A 20,009-nucleotide genomic window follows, 5' to 3' on the forward strand; every position below is an offset into this window, starting at 1 on the left:
ATTGTCATGCATGTTCTGATCCTTTCAATGACCTCATCTAACTTGTTATAATGTCATGCATGGTCTGATCCTTTCAATGACCTAATCTAACATAAGTAATCGTAATAATAATTGGCAATAATAATAATAAGGATAATAACATGACTTCCCCCCCCCCCCCCTGCCGCTCCCGTAATGAGCGTGTGTATTAGTTATGTAGAATGATGTAAAGATGAACCGATTAGATTTTGGGGTCAAGAGGTCAAAGGTCGAAGTCTGCAATGGGTCTATAACTTGAGAATGGCTGAAGTGATCTAATTCCAACTTGGTACAGGCATGTATAATGAAGTAATGATTAACTGATTAGATTTTGGGGTCCCGAGGTCAAATGTCAGAGGTCATGTCAGGTAAAAATGTGATAACTTGTGAACAGCTGAAGGGATTTAAATTAAAACTTGGTACGGGTATGTATAGTGATATAAACATAAACTGATTAAATTTTGGGGTTAAGAGGTCAAAGGTCGAAGTCTGCAATGGGTCTATAACTTGAGAATGGCTGAAGTGATCTAATTCCAACTTGGTACAGGCATGTATAATGAAGTAATGATTAACTGATTAGATTTTGGGGTCCCGAGGTCAAATGTCACAGGTCATGTCAGGTAAAGATGTGATAACTTGAGAACAGCTGAATGGATTGAAATCAAACTTGGTACAAGTATTTTAATGATGTCATAATGTGGGCGGATGCATATCTGTTGACGTCGTGACGTCGAAGTGTCGTTTTAGTTTACAAATGTTATGGGTTGTATTTATATATCATTTATTATCCTTTAAAAGGAATTTTTTTGGTGATGTTGGTTTATATATGAGAAGAAGATGGAAATGCAGTGGGGAATATATGTTGAAAAAATGCATCTCCGGACTGGGATTTGACTCAAATCTTCTTCTTGTAACGCAAAAACAGGCAGAAACTCAAGTTATGACTTATTAGCCAACACAGATTATATGTGGTTGTTTCTCATATTTAACACAAGAACGTGAAGATATTGTCGCGCGGACCCTTCGGTTAATACCAGGGCTCGTGGATGGACCAAAACGGACTTACTTGAGGCGACGACCAAACACGGATTTTACTTATGCAGTGCGGGAAGAGAAAGGGAAGTGGCAAAAGCACTTACCTGGAGCGTGCCGACCACGGCTTCGATCCTGCAGGGAAATTAATGAACCGAACAACCACAAGATTTCATGTACAAAAATAGAGATTTATTCACGGACCCGATACAATGAAACGCGACGGCAATCAATTAAACTAAATCCTATATTGGGATCCCACACACCAGACTCAACAACAGGACACAGGAATGAATTACTAAAATAATTGTCTCGTCGTGTAATGCAAAATGTTCCGTGGGTGCGGCCTTATCTTGTCTGTCATCTTGTATTGTCTGCCGTCCAAACACGGCTCCGTTCGGCCCCGCTCGCGCGCCACCAGGCCTCGCTCCAAGCTCCAATCGATTGCACACCACTAGGTCCGTGCACCACTCTAAGCTCCAAAGCACCGAGCATCGCTCCGAGCACCACGCAGTTGTCGAGCCAATGACCACCAGGGACCTCCCAAGACCAAGCAGGGAAGCGCAGAGCTTCTAACACACCGAGACAACCAGAAAGCACAATGGTTCGAGCTGGACATGCAAGAGGGCCAGAGGGATGTGCTGCGCAAGAGAGAACTGCTCGATGTGCAAGACAGACATGCTGCGCAAGCAAGAAGAGCCGGATGTGCAAGACCGCAAATGTCGTTCGGCACGCCCTCATATAACCTTGCGGCGGTGACGTCAGCCTTGGCGCGCCACCAACCAGCGCCCTCCACCGAACCTTCCAGCTTCGCGCCTCCCGCACTCGTTGGCTGAAGGTTCATGCCCACCGCGCCGACCAATCACAGGCCTGTAGCGTGGTGATAGCTCGTGGCACTCTATTTTCCTAGGCCTGCCAGAGGTGTAGCTGGCTGCGGCCCATGCGGCCTGCGGTGATGCGGCCCATGCGGCGGTGCCCCGAACTGGCCTCTTGCCTGTTCTCTTCCGAAGTCCTTGTCAGGGAAGGGAATTCTTTAATGTTGCGCTAAGGGCCTGTCCAAGTGTCTATGTTGGTGTGCATTGCCATAAGGGACAAAGGTTTGATTACCAGTTGTGACACACAGGGGTTTGTTCTTAATCCCTACACTATCTAACACTCGAACATCATGGTATGTTCACAGGTATACATCTTAACCCAACAAACCGGACTACACATGGCACTTATTACAGGTAGATTCCCTATCGCGACAGTCAAAGCATGTTACCTATTCAGATCTACCTGACTCTAGATATTGCTTTACCCTACCGACATAACAATATTCTGTTTTAGGCATGTTTGATGGAGCTGATGCAGTGGGCTATGTTGAAGTCCTGCCAACATTTCCTGACGCTAAGTTCGGGGTCGAACTCCATAGCCTCCAAGATGCGATGGAAGGTGCGGCGGGTATAAGTTTTGAAAGTGGCAACTACCCCTTGATCTTGTGGTTGGATTAGGAAGGTGGTGTTGGGTGGAAGGAAGTTGATTTCCACATTGGGATGGGCCACCTTCAGCTCCTCTGGGTGGTCTAGGGTGTTGTCCACGAGGAAGACCTTGAAGTCGAGGTCCTTTTCTGCCAGGTACCTCTCCACTTGAGGGACAAAACAGTTATGGAACCAATCCATGAATATGGCAGTTGTTACCCATGCCTTTGTGTTGGCCCTCAAAATGCGGGCAGAGTGTGTTTGTTTTTGTCATTGAGGGCACGCGTGTTCAGGGTACGGTGCCGCATCATTGGCTTCATCATGCAGTCCCGTTTGGCGTTGGCGCAGAGGAGAAGAGATACCCGGCCTTTGCAGCCTTGAACCCCGATGCTGTCCTCTCTGACTTGGAGATGAAAGTTCCTGTGGGAATTTTCTCCCAGTGTTTCTTCTCGTCAGCATTTAAGAACTGCTCTTGTAGATAGCCCTTCTCTGCAATCAGCTGTGCGGGTTGAGCGGAGAAAGTTGCAGCTGCCTCATGGTCTGCTGAGGTACGCTCACCTGTGATCTTCACATTGTGGAGGTTGTAGCACTTCTTGAAGCGGTCAAACCATCCCTCATCTAGCTTGAAAGGGGCTGAGGCCACTTGTACCCGCATCGCTCATGCTTGCTTCACTCATAATAGCAGCACCACCCACATCACCAGCCGCACCACTTGTATTATCAACACCACCCTCACTAACCAGATGACCATACATGCGCTTTGCCTTTTCACAAATGATAGGTCCACTTAAAGGAACCTTTTTCTGCACATTGTCCTCAAGCCATGCATTCAATGCCTTCTCAATTTTCTCAATATGGATGTCCTTGGTCTGTGTAACGACTTTGGCACTGGGTGCTGCGCTACCTATGACACTTTCACAAATCGCCTTCTCGTTTTTCTTCATGTCCCGAACAGTGGACTCGTTCACACCATAACATCTGCTCACAGAGGCCGCACTCTCACCCCTTTCTAATTGGTTAAGCAGCTCCACTTTCTGGCTCAAGCTCAACACTTTTTCTCCCTCTTGGGAGTAGACGCATCTCCTGCATGACTCCTTCGCTTAAGACCCATGGTCGATTTGAAACAATGAGCACAAAAGTTCATGAGCTCGAGGAATCACAGCAGGTCAAGACTGCGGCAGAAGAACAACGAGTAATACCCAGGACACGCTGTGCAGACTGACCCGTGCAGGGGATTGTGGGTAGGGGATTATCAGTAAGGGAATTGTAGGTAGATGGAGGAGGGGGGCAGTGTGACCATTGTTTATGGGAGATGTTTGTGCGAGATGGTGGTGGGGGGATTATGTGTGCCAACATAAACCGTGAGTATCTGGAGCACGAGGACCCGTGAAGGTAGAAACAGTTCACATTTTCTATACCTCGAATAGTTGGGTTCTGCAAAGTGCGAATCTGCGATTGTTGGGATTCTAACGCACTGATACGTGATCATCGTTTTCTGTTAGATAGTTGTTTTTTTTTCCTATAATAAACCACTGTTGCCATGTCCTTTTGTAGGTCAGAGCAAAAAAATTGTTGTTTGTTCAGGATGCCCATTCATTGTACTAATTCAATCACTTCTGCAAGCCTCGACTATGTAGAGGAAAAAAACCCACTAATCCGACAGTTGAAAGGCAGGTCGGGAATCAAACCCAGATGAGACACCCGTTAAACTTCATGGAAGTCAACATAGCTCATGGCTGCCACTGTCAGTTTTTAGTGTGGAAGAAAAGACGTCCGAAGTGTCCGATTCCCAGTCAATTCTGTTTATTCAAAAAGCAACTGTATATAACCCGCTCATCCTTCTTCCCACTATCCTGGTACTGTAAATCCCTCGATCAACCAGAACACAAGCATAAAGGCACAGATGATGGTGGTGAACACAACATGATGTCACCAAAAGTTAAACTTTGCTCTTCCATGAGGCTCGTTGTTGTATTAAAATAAATAAATCGAGAATTTGACTCAAGTTCATCAGGGTGATCACAAGAACCTGAATATGCAATACTGCACTTCAATCATTTTTGAGAGCTAATGAATTGGCTGGGATACCTTTCCAATGAGGGAGGTAAAAAGCTTCATACCGAAAAACTTTCAAAAATGGTGAATTTGGCAGGACATATTTGTCCAGGTATATGACATCACCACCTGATAGGTACCCAGCCCAAAACCCGAAAGTTCCAATTGTCATTATGGTGTGATTACAGGCCGCCAGGACTGCAAGGTCCTGTCCTGCGCTTGCGTTAGGGATGCCATCAGCTGCAAAGTACACATCTCCTCGTGATACGTTGATGTTTTGACGACACCACGTTACATCATCACTCGCCACCACAAACACAGTCAGGGTGGCGCCCGCGCATGTGCGTCATTGCCTTGATTAAGTATTGTGCATCTGCTACGACACCTTTCCATACATTTGGCATAACGCTCACGTAGTCTCCTCTTCGTACATGCACACCTACAAAAGTTATATTAGCACCTGAGAGTTGGCTACTGCTTTTTGCTGCAACACTCCTGAGGAATGTGTCTGCTGTTTCACGAATCACCGGGCGGAATGTGAATTCCCGAAGAATTGCATCGCGGTAGCGGTCATAGAATGTCCAGGAGTTTGGATACCCTGTCAAATGAACACGCATTGGGGAGATATGTTCATACGATTCCTCCATCTAATCATGGAGCAAGAAATTGATAAAATCCTTGTTCTCGTTCTCAGGTAACCTCGGTAGTGTCAGCTGAAAAATTGCTCCCAGTTCATTGGCTGAATTAACTGACAGATACGCTTGACGTCCATTCATTTGTGCAAGTCCATAAAGTGCTGCATATGCACCCATCTGGTTTCCAAGTCGTCCATTTGTTGATGAAATCCACACTCCAGGCAGTGGGTGCAGCATGGAGTTCTTGAAGCTCGTATTTCTACGCCATGGCACTGAAAGAAAACGTGGGATTAAAAAAGACACTTTCTTTTTTGTATACAAGATCATGTAAGAGCTAACATTCAACAAAATCATAAACGTGCACATAAAACATGTAATAAAGCGAGTGGGAGACAATATAGAGAGAGAGGGGGGGGGGGGGAAGCACACAAGGACAACAACAGTAGAGACCAGGTGACATCGTCAGATCTGTGGAAGGGAGAGGGCTGGGGGATGGGGGAAGGTGTACACGGTATAAAACAAATTCACAACAACAATATGCATTTTAAAGCCATTTCCCCTACTCGAGCGGGGTTAGCCTTGCGGGCACCATGACAATCTTCTCCATTTTGCCCTATTTTCTGCATCTCTCCTTGTTAACCCCCTTACCCGCATTTCTTCTTCCACCATCTTTAGCCAAGTCTTTCTCGGTCTTCCCCGTCCTCTACTTCCTTCTACATTCATTTCCATCACTCTTCTCAACCAGTCACTTTCATCCTTCCTCAACACATGACCAAACCATCTCAACCTGTTCCTCTTCACAGCATCAATCACAGGCTCTATTCCCATCATATTTCGCAATTCATTATTTGTCTTCCTCTCTCTCAACGATACTCTGCACATCCACCGAACCATTCGCATTTCCACCCTTTCCAGCCTTCATTGCTGCTCTAGTTACATGCTCCTCCCCAAACCCCGGTCACGGTTACCTCCGAGCCCCGAAAGGAGTCAGGGCAGAAAGATGTGCTATTATGTGGGTGTACCCAATGAGCAATGGTAGAACCACACCAAGCAATTGATACAAAACCAATTATTGTATTCAAACTCACACAATATTAACACTTAGGGCAAAGGGGGGCATTAAGCTCCAGGGGGCATTAGGCTCCACGACACAAAGGGGGGCATTAAGCTCCAGGGGGCATTAGGCTCCACTACATTGTAAATGCATTTTATAATAACTTCCTGTACAAGAAAAACTCATTCTGATTGGTTCTTGAGTCACTGTTGCCCAGAAACAACTTGCCTTCGTCTCCTGGAAAGCAAATCCAACGGAAGGAAATCTCATTTCCTTTCACAAAGCCTGAAACATGTGTGTGTCCACCCTCAGGAGAGCCAGGAAACAATATCTCTCCGTTCTCAAGACCAAACTCTCTTATCTGTCTCCCTCTTCCAAATCCTGGTGGCGTCTGGTCAAATCGGTTTCTGGTGTTTGTTCCCCCTCCATCCCCTCCCTTACCTCAAACGGCTACACAGCTGACTCCGCACGTGAAAAAGCTGAATGCCTCAACTCTGTGTTTGCCTCTAAATCTTGTGTCCCAAACCCATCCCTCTCTGTACCCACCATACCCAGTCGTACCCAGCTGCTCCTGGACTCCGTGTCCTTTCCTCCTGACAAGGTGGAAAAGTTTCTGTCAACCCTCGACTCTGATTCTGCAACTGGACCTGATGGCATCAGCCCACAGGTCCTAAAATCCTGTTCTTCCGCTCTTTCACTCCCTCTCTCTGTTCTCTTCACCCTCTCTTTTGCTCAAGGTCAACTGCCATCTGCTTGGAAATCAGCCAACATCACCGCTTTGCACAAAAAAGGTGCAAAAACAGATCCTAGCAACTACAGACCAATCAGCCATCTCCCAATTATCAGCAAAGTCATGGAATCCATCATTGCTTCGGATATGAAATCTTTCCTCTTCTCCAATGGCTTGATCTCTGATCATCAATTTGATTTCAGACCAGGTCACTCTACTCTGGACATGCTGCTTCTGCTGTCTCAACAATGGATGGAGGTCCTCAATGCCAAACAGGAAATTAGAGCTGTCTCCCTCGACATATCACGTGCCTTCGATATGGTCTGGCACCCCGCTCTGCTCACCAAACTCTCCTCCTTTGGTATCCATGGAAATCTCCACGCATGGCTGGCGGACTTCCTCTCTAGTCGTAGTCAACGTGTGGCCCTGAATGGGTTTCTCTCATCTCCTCTTCCTGTTCAGGCTGGAGTTCCCCAAGGCAGTGTTCTGGGCCCTGTGCTTTTTCTGGTCTTCATCAATGATCTCTCTGACTCTCTTGAAAATCCTCTCTATCTCTTTGCTGATGACTCCACTCTCTGCCGCTCCATTCCTCATCCCTCAGATCGGCAGTCTGCAGCCTCCTCACTCTCTGCAGACCTGGACAAAATCACAGACTGGGCAAACAAGTGGAACATGTCTTTCAATCCTGACAATTCTCACACTCTTACGATGTCTCTCCGAAAAGACCGACTGGACAACCCTCCCATCTACTTTCTGAATAATCCTCTCCAAGAAGTTCTGTCACTCAAGCTTTCGGGTCTCACTATCTGCCATGATCTTTCTTGGGAAAACCACATTTCCAAGCTGGCCTCTAAAGCCAGTCGCCGACTGGGCATCCTTCGTCGTGCGAAGTCCTTCCTTGGCACACCTGAGCTCCTCAAGACATACAAGGCTTTCATCTGCAGCTCAATGGAGTACTGCTCTCCCCTCTGGGCTGGTGCTCCTGCCTAACACCTAGCTCGTCTTCACGCTGTTGAAACCAAAGCGTTCAGAATCATTGGAATCTCCCGCGATGATGCTATCTCCGAGGGCCTTTCACTTAATCACTGCAGGCAGGTTGGTGGTCTTTCCGTCTTCTATCGACTCCTCTCCGGCCTTGCTCCTCCAGCTCTCTCTGGGCTCTGTCCCTCAAATATTCCTGCAGGTCGCACAAGATCTGCCTGCAACCCTCTTATGGTTAAATTGCCAAACTCAAGACTCTCTGCTCACCTTCACTCCTTCATTCCTCTTTTCTCCCGCCTCTGGAACAAACTCCCTCACTCTCTTCAATCCCACTCCTCCCTCCAGGTCTTTAAAACGGCTGTTCACCACCATCTCTTATCTTCCCCAAACCAAAACCTTGATCTTTTCTACCCCCGCTAATTTCACCCCAAATCCACTTTTTTGAGGTGACTTTTGACTTCTTTCCTGGAAGTCCTTGGTGTCCTTGCATTTTATACCTATCCTGCCTCCCCCCAGGCCCTCTCCCTCCAAAAACATCTCCCGATGTCCCTGCTCTCAAATGTTGTGTTTGTGTGCTTCCTCCCCTTCTCGCCCCATCTTGTCGACCGCTCCCCTTTTAATATACTTTGTTTGCTTGTTTGTTTGATTTGTTTGTTTGATAAATGTTCGCTCTTTCACGAGCCTCGACTCTGTATACAACAAAAAAAGCCAAAAAAAACCTTGAGAACATGGCTGGTGTATCATGAAAAAAATATAATGCATTTACAATGTAGTGGAACCTAATGCCCCCTGGAGCTTAATGCCCCCTGGAGCCTAATGCCCCCCTTTGTGTAGTGGAGCCTAATGCCCCCTGGAGCTTAATGCCCCCCTTTGCCCTAACGCAAGTACAAGGAAACTCTCACTTGCACATCATAAACCATGCAATTCCTATGATGGTACCACCAATATATTCCTGAATCAATAACTCACAGTACTCCAATGTGAGTGAACTGTAACATTCCCCAAAGTCACTGTGTCACGCCACCAGGCCAAGGTCGATCCCCACTCCAGTGATCACAATAAAAGGTCGTACTGAGACCTGAACCCAGGACGGCTGACAGCCAACGCTGCAGAAGAGCCGCTTGATGAGAGGCCAGTCCGACGTCTGTCCGGTAATAGTTCAACCACAAGGTGATTGGGAATTCACACCTTCCATTCACCAGACAATGAAGCTGACATGAACGATCAGCAGTTCCCAAGTGGAGATCGCTCCAGGGAAAATCCACGACACACATGGGAACCAGGCCAATGGCTGGTACGAGGTGAAATGGCGGACCGGCCGATAATGGAGGCGTCAGCTTGCCCTCCAACAATGATTCACTCTCGAAACCAAAACCCGTAACGCAGGTTTATTTGCAACAGCAATAACGACACTGTCACGGGAATCCCCGTCATGGGAATCCCTTTCCCGGGAAACCAATATTCGCTCGCAACCAATGTCCACAAGGTCAGCTCGACACCACGAAGCAGATAGGCCTTTCTTCCCCAATCTCACTCGATCCTCACGCCCGCCTCTTCTTCTTCTTCCGGTTTCTCCTTCACCCTTGAGCCAAAACCTTGATCTTTTCTACCCCCACTAATTCACCCCAGATCCACCTTGTTTGAAATTCCAACTTCTTTCCTGGAAGTCCTGGCAGTGTCCATATGCTTTATACCTCTCCCACCCCCCTCCTTCCCATGCCTCCCCCCCAAAGCCCTCTCCCTCCCACAGTTCTCTCGGTCTCCATGTCTCTCGGTCCCTGCTCTCAAATGTTGTGTTTGTGTCCTTCCCCCTCTCTCCCCATCTTGTCTACTGCTCCCGATGTTATTTGTTGTATGTGTCTGTTTGTCTTTCTGTGTGATTAATGTTCGCTCTTTCACGAGCCTCGATCTTGTATACAAAAAAAAACCCCCCAAAAAAACCCATTTCGTGTTTCTTCGGAGACTATTTTTTACCTTTGAAAACAGTTATCTCCATTTCACACTGAAACCGTAACAATAATACGAGTAGTACATGAAACTAAAAATGCTTCAAGTAGATGAAAACCACAAAGACGGAAGTGACGAATCCGTAACACTCTAAGTTCATTACCCATGTCTCGCTCCCATAAATCACAACACTTCTCACACATGCAGCATACACCTTTCCCTTCAGCTTCAACGACACTCCCCTCCTCGTCAGCAAGCCACTCAGTTCCTGAAACTTCTTCCATGCACATCTCACTCTAGCAACCATTGCCGAGTCTGATCCACCTTCTCCATTCAGAATGTCTCCTAGGTAGCAAAATGTTTTCACACCTTCCAGCTTCATGCCGTCTCCAAGATCCAACTCAACATTTCCTCCATCTGCAGCTCCCTCTGTGCACACCTTACACTTGGATGTAGCTGCCACACTGGTTTTGAGCCTCTCAGACCACTACATTTTTGATGAATCCACTCAGCGCACATTGTACATTGAATGGAGTTCACTCCGACACCATTCCTGTTCACAGCACACGGCCAACTTCCAAGTTTTTTTCCACCTCACCACATGCTTTACTACTTGCCATCACCTTCGTCTTTCCGATATTTACCTTCAGACCTTTTGCTTCTATACCTTCCAACTCCATAACTTCCAACCAACTTCCTTCCTGGAAGTCCTTGCAGTGTCCTTGTGTTTTATACTTCTCCCACCCCTCCCCCCTTCCCACGCCTCCCCCCCCAAGCCCTCCCACAGATCTCCCGATGTCTCTGCTCTCAAATGTTGTGTTTGTGTGCTTCCCCTTCTCTCCCCATCTTGTCTACCTCTACCCTTATTATATGTTTTGTGTGTCTGTTTGACTTTTTGTGTAATTCATGTTAGCTCTTTCATGAGCCTCGATCCTGTATACCAAAAATATATATATATATATATATATATATATATACATTCCTTCCACTTGTTCATCTTCTTCTTCAGTCCATCCATACTCTCCACATTCAACACCAGATCATTTGCATACAACTCCCACGGTAAACCCTCCTGTACGTTCAGAGCCAGCACCTCCATTAATTCTCTTAAAAACAGAATCACCATCTTGAGCTAATCTGAAATGATATACTTCTCTTAATGACCTCATCTGACCTTGACCTAAGCCCCGCCCACTTTTTGCGAAGCCCCCGCCCACTTTTGCTAAGCCCCACCCACTTTTGCTAAGCCTTGCCCACTTTCCCTAACCCCCACCCACTTTATAAACTCTACCATTGCATCATTTCCAGTTAAGGCTTGCCCAGGCATGCCCAGAGAATTTCCAAAGGAAATGACACCAGACAACCATTCTTATAAAAGGCACCGACCACACAGGCTAAATTTAAACAGACTTCCTGCTTCTCTTGAGAATGGACTACTGTGCCGAGATGGAATGGGATGACTTTGCAATTCCTTGGAGTCCTACTACCTGTATGGAACTCAACCTTCAAATTGATGAACTGGATTCAAACCTCTTATCAATGGAGGTAAGAGTTGTTGTTTTTGTTTGTTTTTTCTTTTACAAAGTTTGATTTATACATATAATAATATTGTATTAAATTAATACATTGTTATTTTCTCTCACAGGAAATTCTATCTGAGATGCAATATGAAAATACCGCTTTTACCGCAACTTGGGGTGAAAGGATTGATTTGTTTGAAGACCTTTTGAGCAACCAAGACCCACAGAATGTGTTCAACCCTGATGACCCAGCCAAAGAGTTATACCTTGGAGACTCACTAAATTTGGGTAAAACATATTATGAGGTCTGCCTAGATGGTTCTAACTGTGGAGCCTACCACCTTCTATACACCCCGGACTTGGCCCTCGAGTGTCCACAGCGGTGTATAGTAGGGGATTGTGAAGCGCCAACCCGTTGCTTTCAAGGGTATAATTTGCTTTGGTTTTGGTTTAGGGTGAGGAAAAGCAGATGCCCCCTTCTATACACCCCGGACTTGGCCCTCGAGTGTCCGCAGCGGTGTACAGTAGAGGATTGTGAAGCGCCAACCCATTGCTTTCAAGGACATTATCTGCTTATTTGTGTCTTTTGTAATTCTTGTGAATAAAATGAACCCAAGATTTCTTCCCCATTCAAATCATATAATTTGTAGGTCCAAGGAACGGTATCCATTATATCAACGATTTTAAAAAGTTCATTAGTCCATCTCTTTGTATAACCTTTCCCAAAATGGCTTTTCCATCTGTATATTCTTACAATATCACCAACTTTGAACTTGGGTTTTCTCAAATTAATCTCCTTTTCATATTCTAATTTTGTTAATGTTCCCGATGGTTTTGATTTTGTTGATGAATGAACTGTATTATTGTAATTATCTACAATGTCCTGAATTATAGGTACCCATTGTTGTGAACCGAGTTGTGTGAATTTTTTATATAGTCTCTCTTTCAAAGTGCGATTAAAACGCTCAATAACAACTGCCTTTCCTTCATTAAAGGTGCTGTATAATTTAATACCCTCCCCCTTGAGAAATTTCATAAATATTTTGTTCTTGAACTCTGTTCTCTCATCAGTCCATAACTTCTTTGGTTTTCTTTTACTTTTACTAAATATTCCACTGAAAGCTAACATAAGAGTATTACCCCTTTTGTTTTTCAAAGGAGCAACCCAAGCATATCTACTCCTCAAATCAATAACGGTTAAAGCATACTTGTATCCCTTATCATTATTTAGTTCAATTAAATCAGCGGACCATATGTGGTCGGTGCCTATGGAATAAACTTTCCTTCTTTTAAACTTTTTGATTACAGGTTTATGCAATTCATCAGCCAAAAGCTTTCAGTCTTGATAACATCATTAGAGCTTAATAGTTTTTTGAGGGTGAAACACCTGGATAACCAAGACCAAGTTTCAATTTAGCACTTATCAATTTTTTCACAATAAACCTATCAACTTTCTCTCTCAACGTTGGATTTTGTATCAAAGACAAATTATACAACATTTCTCTGTCGGCTTCGTGTTTTTCATCCAATATAGTGGTATTCCCATAATCAATATCGTGCTTCATACACACTTCATCAACCCTATTTAGAGGTTTAGACCAAGGTTTAAGATTGCCAGCCTCATCGAATCTTTTATCCAAGTTTGTTCCTGGACCACAGAAAAGAATACCCCAGTAGGTGTAATTCCCCATGGTATTCCAGTTGTTGTAAATTTACTCCCTGACAAAAACTTTTATATATCTTTGACACTTTTGTGCTCAGAAATGAATTGACACTTTTTAGAACCACACACTAAACATATCCCCTTTTGATAAACTCTGTTATTTTTACCTTTAACATACGATATATTTTTAGTATTAGTTTTCTTTTTACACTTAACACAATAACTCATTTATTTATGAGAAAAAATCATACAGAGTGTGAAAACCTTTTCTATCTTGATTTTAAAAAGATAAATAATCCTTAGGAATGCCTTCACTCTCTCCTCGATTTATTCACAAATAAAACTAACTAAAGTCAATAACACCAACATCATCAATCACATAATCTTTTCCTTCTTCTTCTTTATCCACACTTTCTCATTTAAATCTCCTCCCTAAAATTGAAGACAATGATGCCGTTTTTCTTGAAAATAATATTTTCGTTAGACTTTGAAATTCTTCATTTTCCTCCTCAGTGCGTTGAGTTTGATTTATTTTCCGTAATACCTTCAATCTTTTATTAATCTCACTGGTTTCCATATTTTTATATTTTTCCTTCCTGTCTCTTTTCTCCCTCTCCTCCATCTCTCTTTTCTCCTTTTCTCCCTTTCCTCCCTCTCTCTTTCCTCCCTCTCCTAATTCTCCTTTTTCTCCATTGCCTCCCTCTCCTCCTCCATTTACTCCCTTTCCTCCCACTCCTTTTTCTCCCTTTCCTCCTTCTCTTCTTCAACTCCTTCCTCATCCCTTGCTACCCTTGAGTTTGAGCCCCAGAGAATATTGCTGTGGTTTTGAGGTTTGTATAATAAAGGTTAAATTTCCCCCTCATAGTTAGTCACACAAACAACACGTAGCCTCGCGATAGTTTAGTTATTTCATAGTATGTGTGAGAATAGTCCTTTTCCTGTGTTAGTTTTGCATTGAGTAGAGTAATGAGAATAGGTCCTTCTCATACTTCCATTGCCTTATCCCGCCTCCATTGCCTTATCCCTCTTACGCCTCTCTATGCTGCCTTTGGCTTTTTGGTGCAAATTAACACGAGGCCGGCCTAGCAAATCGAGCAGGGACCGAATGAGGACGGAAGAGAAGCTGACGGTAAACGCGAGCCGAAAATCAGGGCTCACAGGGTGTGGCTGCAGCACTGCGTCACAGGGCATGGTTGGAAGGTTAGAGAAGGCTCAGGGCGTGGCAGATATTAGCTGTTGCCCAAAGTCACCAGGATCAGTAAGTGGAGGTCTGCAGTAAGTTGTGTCGAGTGTCGAGCAAGGAGTTGGCGGTGAGTTGGCATTGAGTGAGGAGTTGAAGGAGCGCCGTCAGCAGTAGAGCTTGAGAAACAGGAGATCGGAGAAAGATGCGCATGAACCAAGATACGCGCTCATATGAAAGTGACGCTCGGTTGAGCTTGAAGCCGAGCCGCTATAGTACATTGAGATACACGAGTGATAGCGCGCTGGTTGCTAAACGCGCTGTGGAACCGCCAGCCGTGCCGAGAGACGCGTACATTCCTTCCCGCCTTCCTGCCTCATCATCGGCCTTTTGTTCGGGAGATGAGCGATGAGGATCCTTCCACCGCCTGCTTGCCATCGTCGTGGGACGTGCTGTGACCGAGGAGAGCCGGACGGCGCCGTTCCTGGACGACCAAGCTGGCGCATTTGGCCTGAACATCATCCTGCCTGCAATTCCCTGTGTGAGTGTGACCGGGCCCGAGTCTGGGCTTTTAAGAATAAGACTGCTTAAGTTCTGCTCTGTGTCTCTGCTTCTACCGATCATTGTACATAATATTGGGGATAATAATTAAACCTGTGTTCTTCCTTCCATTCGATTGTTCTCGTGATTTCCATCATTGGCTAAGCGTGGTATGAGTAAAACCGCTCGAATCGGGGTCCAATACTAATGGTGACTGCACGGACCACATGGTATGCAATCCGCTCGGTGTACTCAAATTACACGTGGCTCGTGCGAGGCTTGGTTCCCCACTTCCGTGGCGGCGCGGGTATCTAGGTACGAGCGAGACTCGGTCCCTAAACCATAACTTGCGCTTGCCCGGAAGAGGCATTTCAAGTCTCTCGGTTACGCCAGGCCCAGAAGGAACAAGGGGCTTAATCCCCCCCTGGTAAGGATAAGAAGGGCAGCAGAAAACCATAACAATTGGTGTCAGAAGTGGGATTTGGAACCCTAACAAAAAATTTTTTGGACGAATTGGCTCCAAATTGCGAGCGGACAAAATTTAGTATAAAAACCAATTTTATATTCGTACCATGGCTAGTCAAGGCGGCCGAATGCCGGTGGGGGTAGATGAAGAGAAGGTAATGACTCAGGACCCACAGGAAGAGTTGGTAGACGAAGGGAGAATTGAAGAGGGGCCGGCATTATGGGTAGAAAATGGCAGCGCCTCGCACGTGGCGGCGAGGGCCGAGCCTGCTGCGCAAGTGGGGCTTATGGACATGCAATTATTACTGAGACAAATGTTAGCGCTCGTGAACGGGAACATTGATCAAATGGACAGCAGGGCAGAGGCGAGACGTGAGGAGAATAAAAAGATGAGTGGAAAAATGGACACCGAAATAATCGAATCCAGGTGCAACATGGACACAATGCGGGAGGACATTGGGCACAGGTTGAGCGAAGAGGTCGCATTGGGACGCAACGGGGTGAAGCGATGTGAGGAGCGCGTGGAGAGCGAGCTTGGGCAGAGCACAGCTAAGTTGACCGGGGATATAGAAATCGCGACGCGGGGTGTAGAAAAACCGGCGATCGTCAAATTGGATAAAGAAATGTCGGGAGCGCCGGGGAAGGTCGAATTGGAAGACGAAATTTTATGCGCGCCGGCGGTCGTCGAAGAAATGGTTATAATTGAAATTGAAGAGACGGGAGAAATAGGAGATAAATCGCGGGAGAAAGAGATGGGATTTGTACAAAGTTTGTATTTGCATCGTGATGTCGTGCTTGCTAATGAAATCAAAAGTTTACAAGTGCTGGCAGAAAAAGAGGGCCCCAAGGTGAGTAGAATTAATGGCACGAATGTGTTTGGCACGAAAAGGGTTTTGGCGCGCTTGGGAAAGAAACGAAACCCGGGCGGTCATGGAAGGTCCATCGTGCGGTGTACGAGGGCGACTGGCGCGCGTGTGAGAGAAAAGTGTGCACCGGAGCGTGAGTGTGTGTGAGAGAAGTGTGTTACAGAGTGTGAGGGAGAATGCACACCGGACTGTGTGCCGGAAGAGTGTGTAACAGGAGAGTGTGTTACAGAGTGTGCGAAGGAGTGCACACCCGAGAGTGGGGAAAAAGAGTGTACGATGATTGGGTGTGTACCAGGAGAGTGCACACCCGTGGGCGTTACGGAGTACGTAATGAGAGAGTGTGTAACGGAAGAGTGTGTGCCAGGGTGTGCGTGAGGGTGTGCGATGATTGGATGTGCAACAGGAGAGTGCACATCTGTGGGTGTTACAGAGTGTGAAACAGAAAAGTGTGTTACCGAGTGTGTAATGGAAGGTATGAGTGCACCCAAGTGTGCAGGTGCGAGTACGGTGTGCAAGGGAGAATGCACAACAGAGGACGTGGAAGGAGAGTGTGCGGTAACAGAATGTATGGGAGGGGCAAGGATGCCTAGGTGTGCGAGTGCGGAGTGGGTCGTGAGTGGTGAGAACACGGCTCAAGCATCGACACCGACCGGGGTAGCGTTTAGCGCGACGGATAGCCGACGTGAGCCCTCGGTGAGTTGTGTGCAACGGGGACCGGCGGGGATCGATGCCGCAGCGGTTTCACAAGGACCGCCATGCACGACCCATGCCGGACCCCGCCCTGTATGGTTGGTGCCGCGCCGTGGTGGCAAAGGCAAACGGCAAGGTTCAAGGGGAGGTAGGAGATTTCGGAGCCGCGCACCTTTGCGGGTGCGATGCTCCGACCATGGGCGGTTGGGGACCATCGTGCGTGGGACCGCGAGGCCCCGTGCAGAGATGGAGCCCTGAACCTCGGCTCATCCATGCCTCCCCCTTTGGATCGAAAATGCCAGACGGACCCATCCTACAGGAGACAAACCCACCGCATGGATCGCTCGGCCTTTCGAAGCCGAGCTGTGACGACGTACATCCACATGGAGAGGCTTGAGTATAGTGGACTGATGGAAATAGTGTACCCTACATGGAGGAATGGTGGTTTAACCATTCCTCACATGATCAGGGCCCATGAGCATTATATTAGGGGGATGGCAGTGACAGGCACATGGGGGGCCAGCGATGGTTACCTCCATGGGGCACCGAAGCTAGCCGAGGGAGGGCTAGGATAATTGTTCGGGATTTAGCAGACTTAGAGACATGAGAGTTAAGTAGTGACACTGTACTGTAGTGGGGACTTAAGTAGATTAGATGGTTGATCATGACGAAGGGAGTGCATAGTGTAACGGGATGACGGGGAAGCACGAGTATTAGGGGAAAAGCAGTTAGATAGATGATGCTGTGTGTGTGAGGAATTGTGTGAGAATAAAAGGAATTGTGTGTGGAAGACAAATGGAACTGTGTTTGAGGTGTGCGAAGAAAAAGGTGAGTAAGCACAAAAGGTGTGCTAGAAAAAAAGGTGTGCGAAATAAATTGGGTGTGAGAATATTTGGTGTGGAATGCTTGGTGTGGGAATAAAAGGTGTGGAATGCATGGTGCAAAGGATTGAATGGGGGAAGAGTGGAACCCATTCGCGAAAGCCCAGGGGGGTAGTGTAAACCCAGGTAAAGGGTATAGGCAAAATTTGTATGGATATTGACACCTGTGGTGCAGGTAGTGGCAAAGTAGTGCTTTGGAGGGTGCGTGAGACTGTGAAATGGCTGGGCGTGTGGTTTAATTGGTGAGTATGGTTATTGGGGCACTCCGCCACTGGTAGTGCGTCAGCCAAGTGAGGCCGCAGGTAGACTCTGGGAGCCAGTTAGGGTAGTTGTGTGTTGTTGAGTGGGGCCCGAGGATCCAAAGGAAGGACCCGGGTTGCCCAATGCCAAGGTGGGCATCAGGGGGTAAAGAGCCAGGAGGGGCCTTCCCCAGTTTAGGTAGTCGCAGGAGCAGGTAAGCTCGGGTGGCAACTTCAGTGGCCGAGGTGCGCAGGTAGTTGGACCTGCTAGTGGAGCCACATGACCCAGCCTCGAAATTGTGCAAGGGCACAGAGTGAAAATTTGAGGGAGTGAGATCCAAATTTCAAGGGCACTGCAGAGTGGAAAATGGGAATTCGGTTTTTAGAACCACATAGTTTAAAGAGGCCGATTGGCAGGGCAAGACCCCGGGTAGGTTAAAAGTAAATGACAGTAGTGTAGTTAGGAAGAGAAATCCCCTTCGCGCCATCCACAGCCATTCACCAAGGAGGACGAAGCTCCACACCAACGCTTGGTAAACTGATTGAGTAAGTGAGATGCATCAGGACGTAATGAGACATTGTGTTTGTTCCATTCCTTCCTTCCTGGGAGGGATTGGGGGACGAATTTGGATTAGAGGGGGATATGGGAGACATGACGTAGAGACGAATTTGTAAATACAAGGAAGGGCTAGGGTAGTGTAAGCCGATGATGGAGGGTACGGACGGCTAGGGACGAGCCTGCTCTGCTCGCTCTTCCGCGCCCCTTGTGCTGCATTACCTTGTGTTGCTGTGTACATTTGCACCCTTGCCGCTTTGCTGGTCATGATTTGTCTCTCCCCCACCCCAGGACCATTTTGGAGGTGGAACTGTGCAGCACCACCCACCTGTGCAGCATTCCTTGCTGCACCTTGCTACATATGTGCAACATCCCTGCTGCACTTTGCTACATCTGTGCAGGCAAACGGCGCAGCACTTTGCTGCCATATCCTTTAGTATAACTTTGCTGCACCTGTGCAGCACCTTGCAGCCACAAACACTTTGCTGCACCACACACATTATGGACCACAAGGTTTGTGGCCTGGCACCTCTGCTGTGCAACACTTTGCTGCAAAATCACCTTGCATCTTCGGACCACTTGTTTTGAGTGGCATGAATGTCACGCAGTTGGACCACATAAGATTGGCCCTGCTTGGCAAAGAAATAAAAGCATTTTGTTGTGCATTTTTATTATGGTGTGCTAGGGACGAGAAGATTGGTAAGTTTAATTAGCCCTGAAGAGCAGGAATGGCCTGTATGCCGGTCCGGGGGCTAGCCGGTTGATATATGCACACAGAAGATGCAAGAATTTTTGAGTGTGTTTTTTTGTATTTTGCTGTGCTTTTCTCTCCCCTCCAATCTTCTCTTTCAAAAAGGACAGGTCCTGGGTCATATAACTGTAAATAAGGTCGTTTTTTGTGCTTGTATATAAAATGCTGCCCACCGGCTCTATGTTTAGTTTGACAAATTCCGGATTCGGTTAATTGTGGGCGTGATTCTGTTGGAGTCGCTACTCAACGCAATAGGTGGGACATATTTAGTGTTTTTAAAACTGTCACACCCATGGGTTAGAGTAAATGTTTGAGGGAATCACATCTATATGTCACATGTAAAAGTAAAAGTTAATTTCCACATCATTCTCAAAACCGGTCGTTCCATTTTTTTGTTGTTGTTGTTAGGTTCGACTCGGGGATGAGTCTGACGAGGGAGAGGGGTAGTGTTGCGGTTTTGAGTTTTGTATAATAAAGGTTAAATTTCCCCCTCATAGTTAGTCACACAAACAACACGTAGCCTCGCGAGAGTTTAGTTATTTCATAGTTTGTGTGAGAATAGTCCTTTTCCTGTGTTAGTTTTGCGTTGAGTAGAGTAATGAGAGTAGGTCCTTCTCGCACTTCCATTGCCTTATCCCGCCTCCATTGCCTTATGCCTCTTACGCCTCTTTATGCTGCCTTTAGCTTTTTGGCGCAAATTAACACGAGGCCGGCCTAGCAAATCGAGCAGGGACCGAATGAGGGCG

The 20,009-nt window shown here is 46.6% G+C and overlaps 1 pseudogene across 1 annotated transcript in view; it reads right to left on the reverse strand.

Moving 5' to 3' along the window:
• Positions 1-3,628: 3,628 nt before the first annotated feature.
• LOC144892452 (galactoside alpha-(1,2)-fucosyltransferase 2-like) overlaps positions 3,629-20,009 on the reverse strand; it is a 79,478-nt pseudogene continuing 63,097 nt past the window's right edge. Inside the window, exon 2 of the transcript XR_013623679.1 lies at positions 3,629-5,472. The product of XR_013623679.1 is annotated as a galactoside alpha-(1,2)-fucosyltransferase 2-like (transcript). The remainder of the gene's footprint in view (positions 5,473-20,009) is intronic.

This window comes from Myxine glutinosa, chromosome 5 (genome assembly GCF_964187855.1).
Source record: "Myxine glutinosa chromosome 5, kmMyxGlut1.1, whole genome shotgun sequence".
Classification (NCBI taxonomy): domain Eukaryota; kingdom Metazoa; phylum Chordata; class Myxini; order Myxiniformes; family Myxinidae; genus Myxine; species Myxine glutinosa.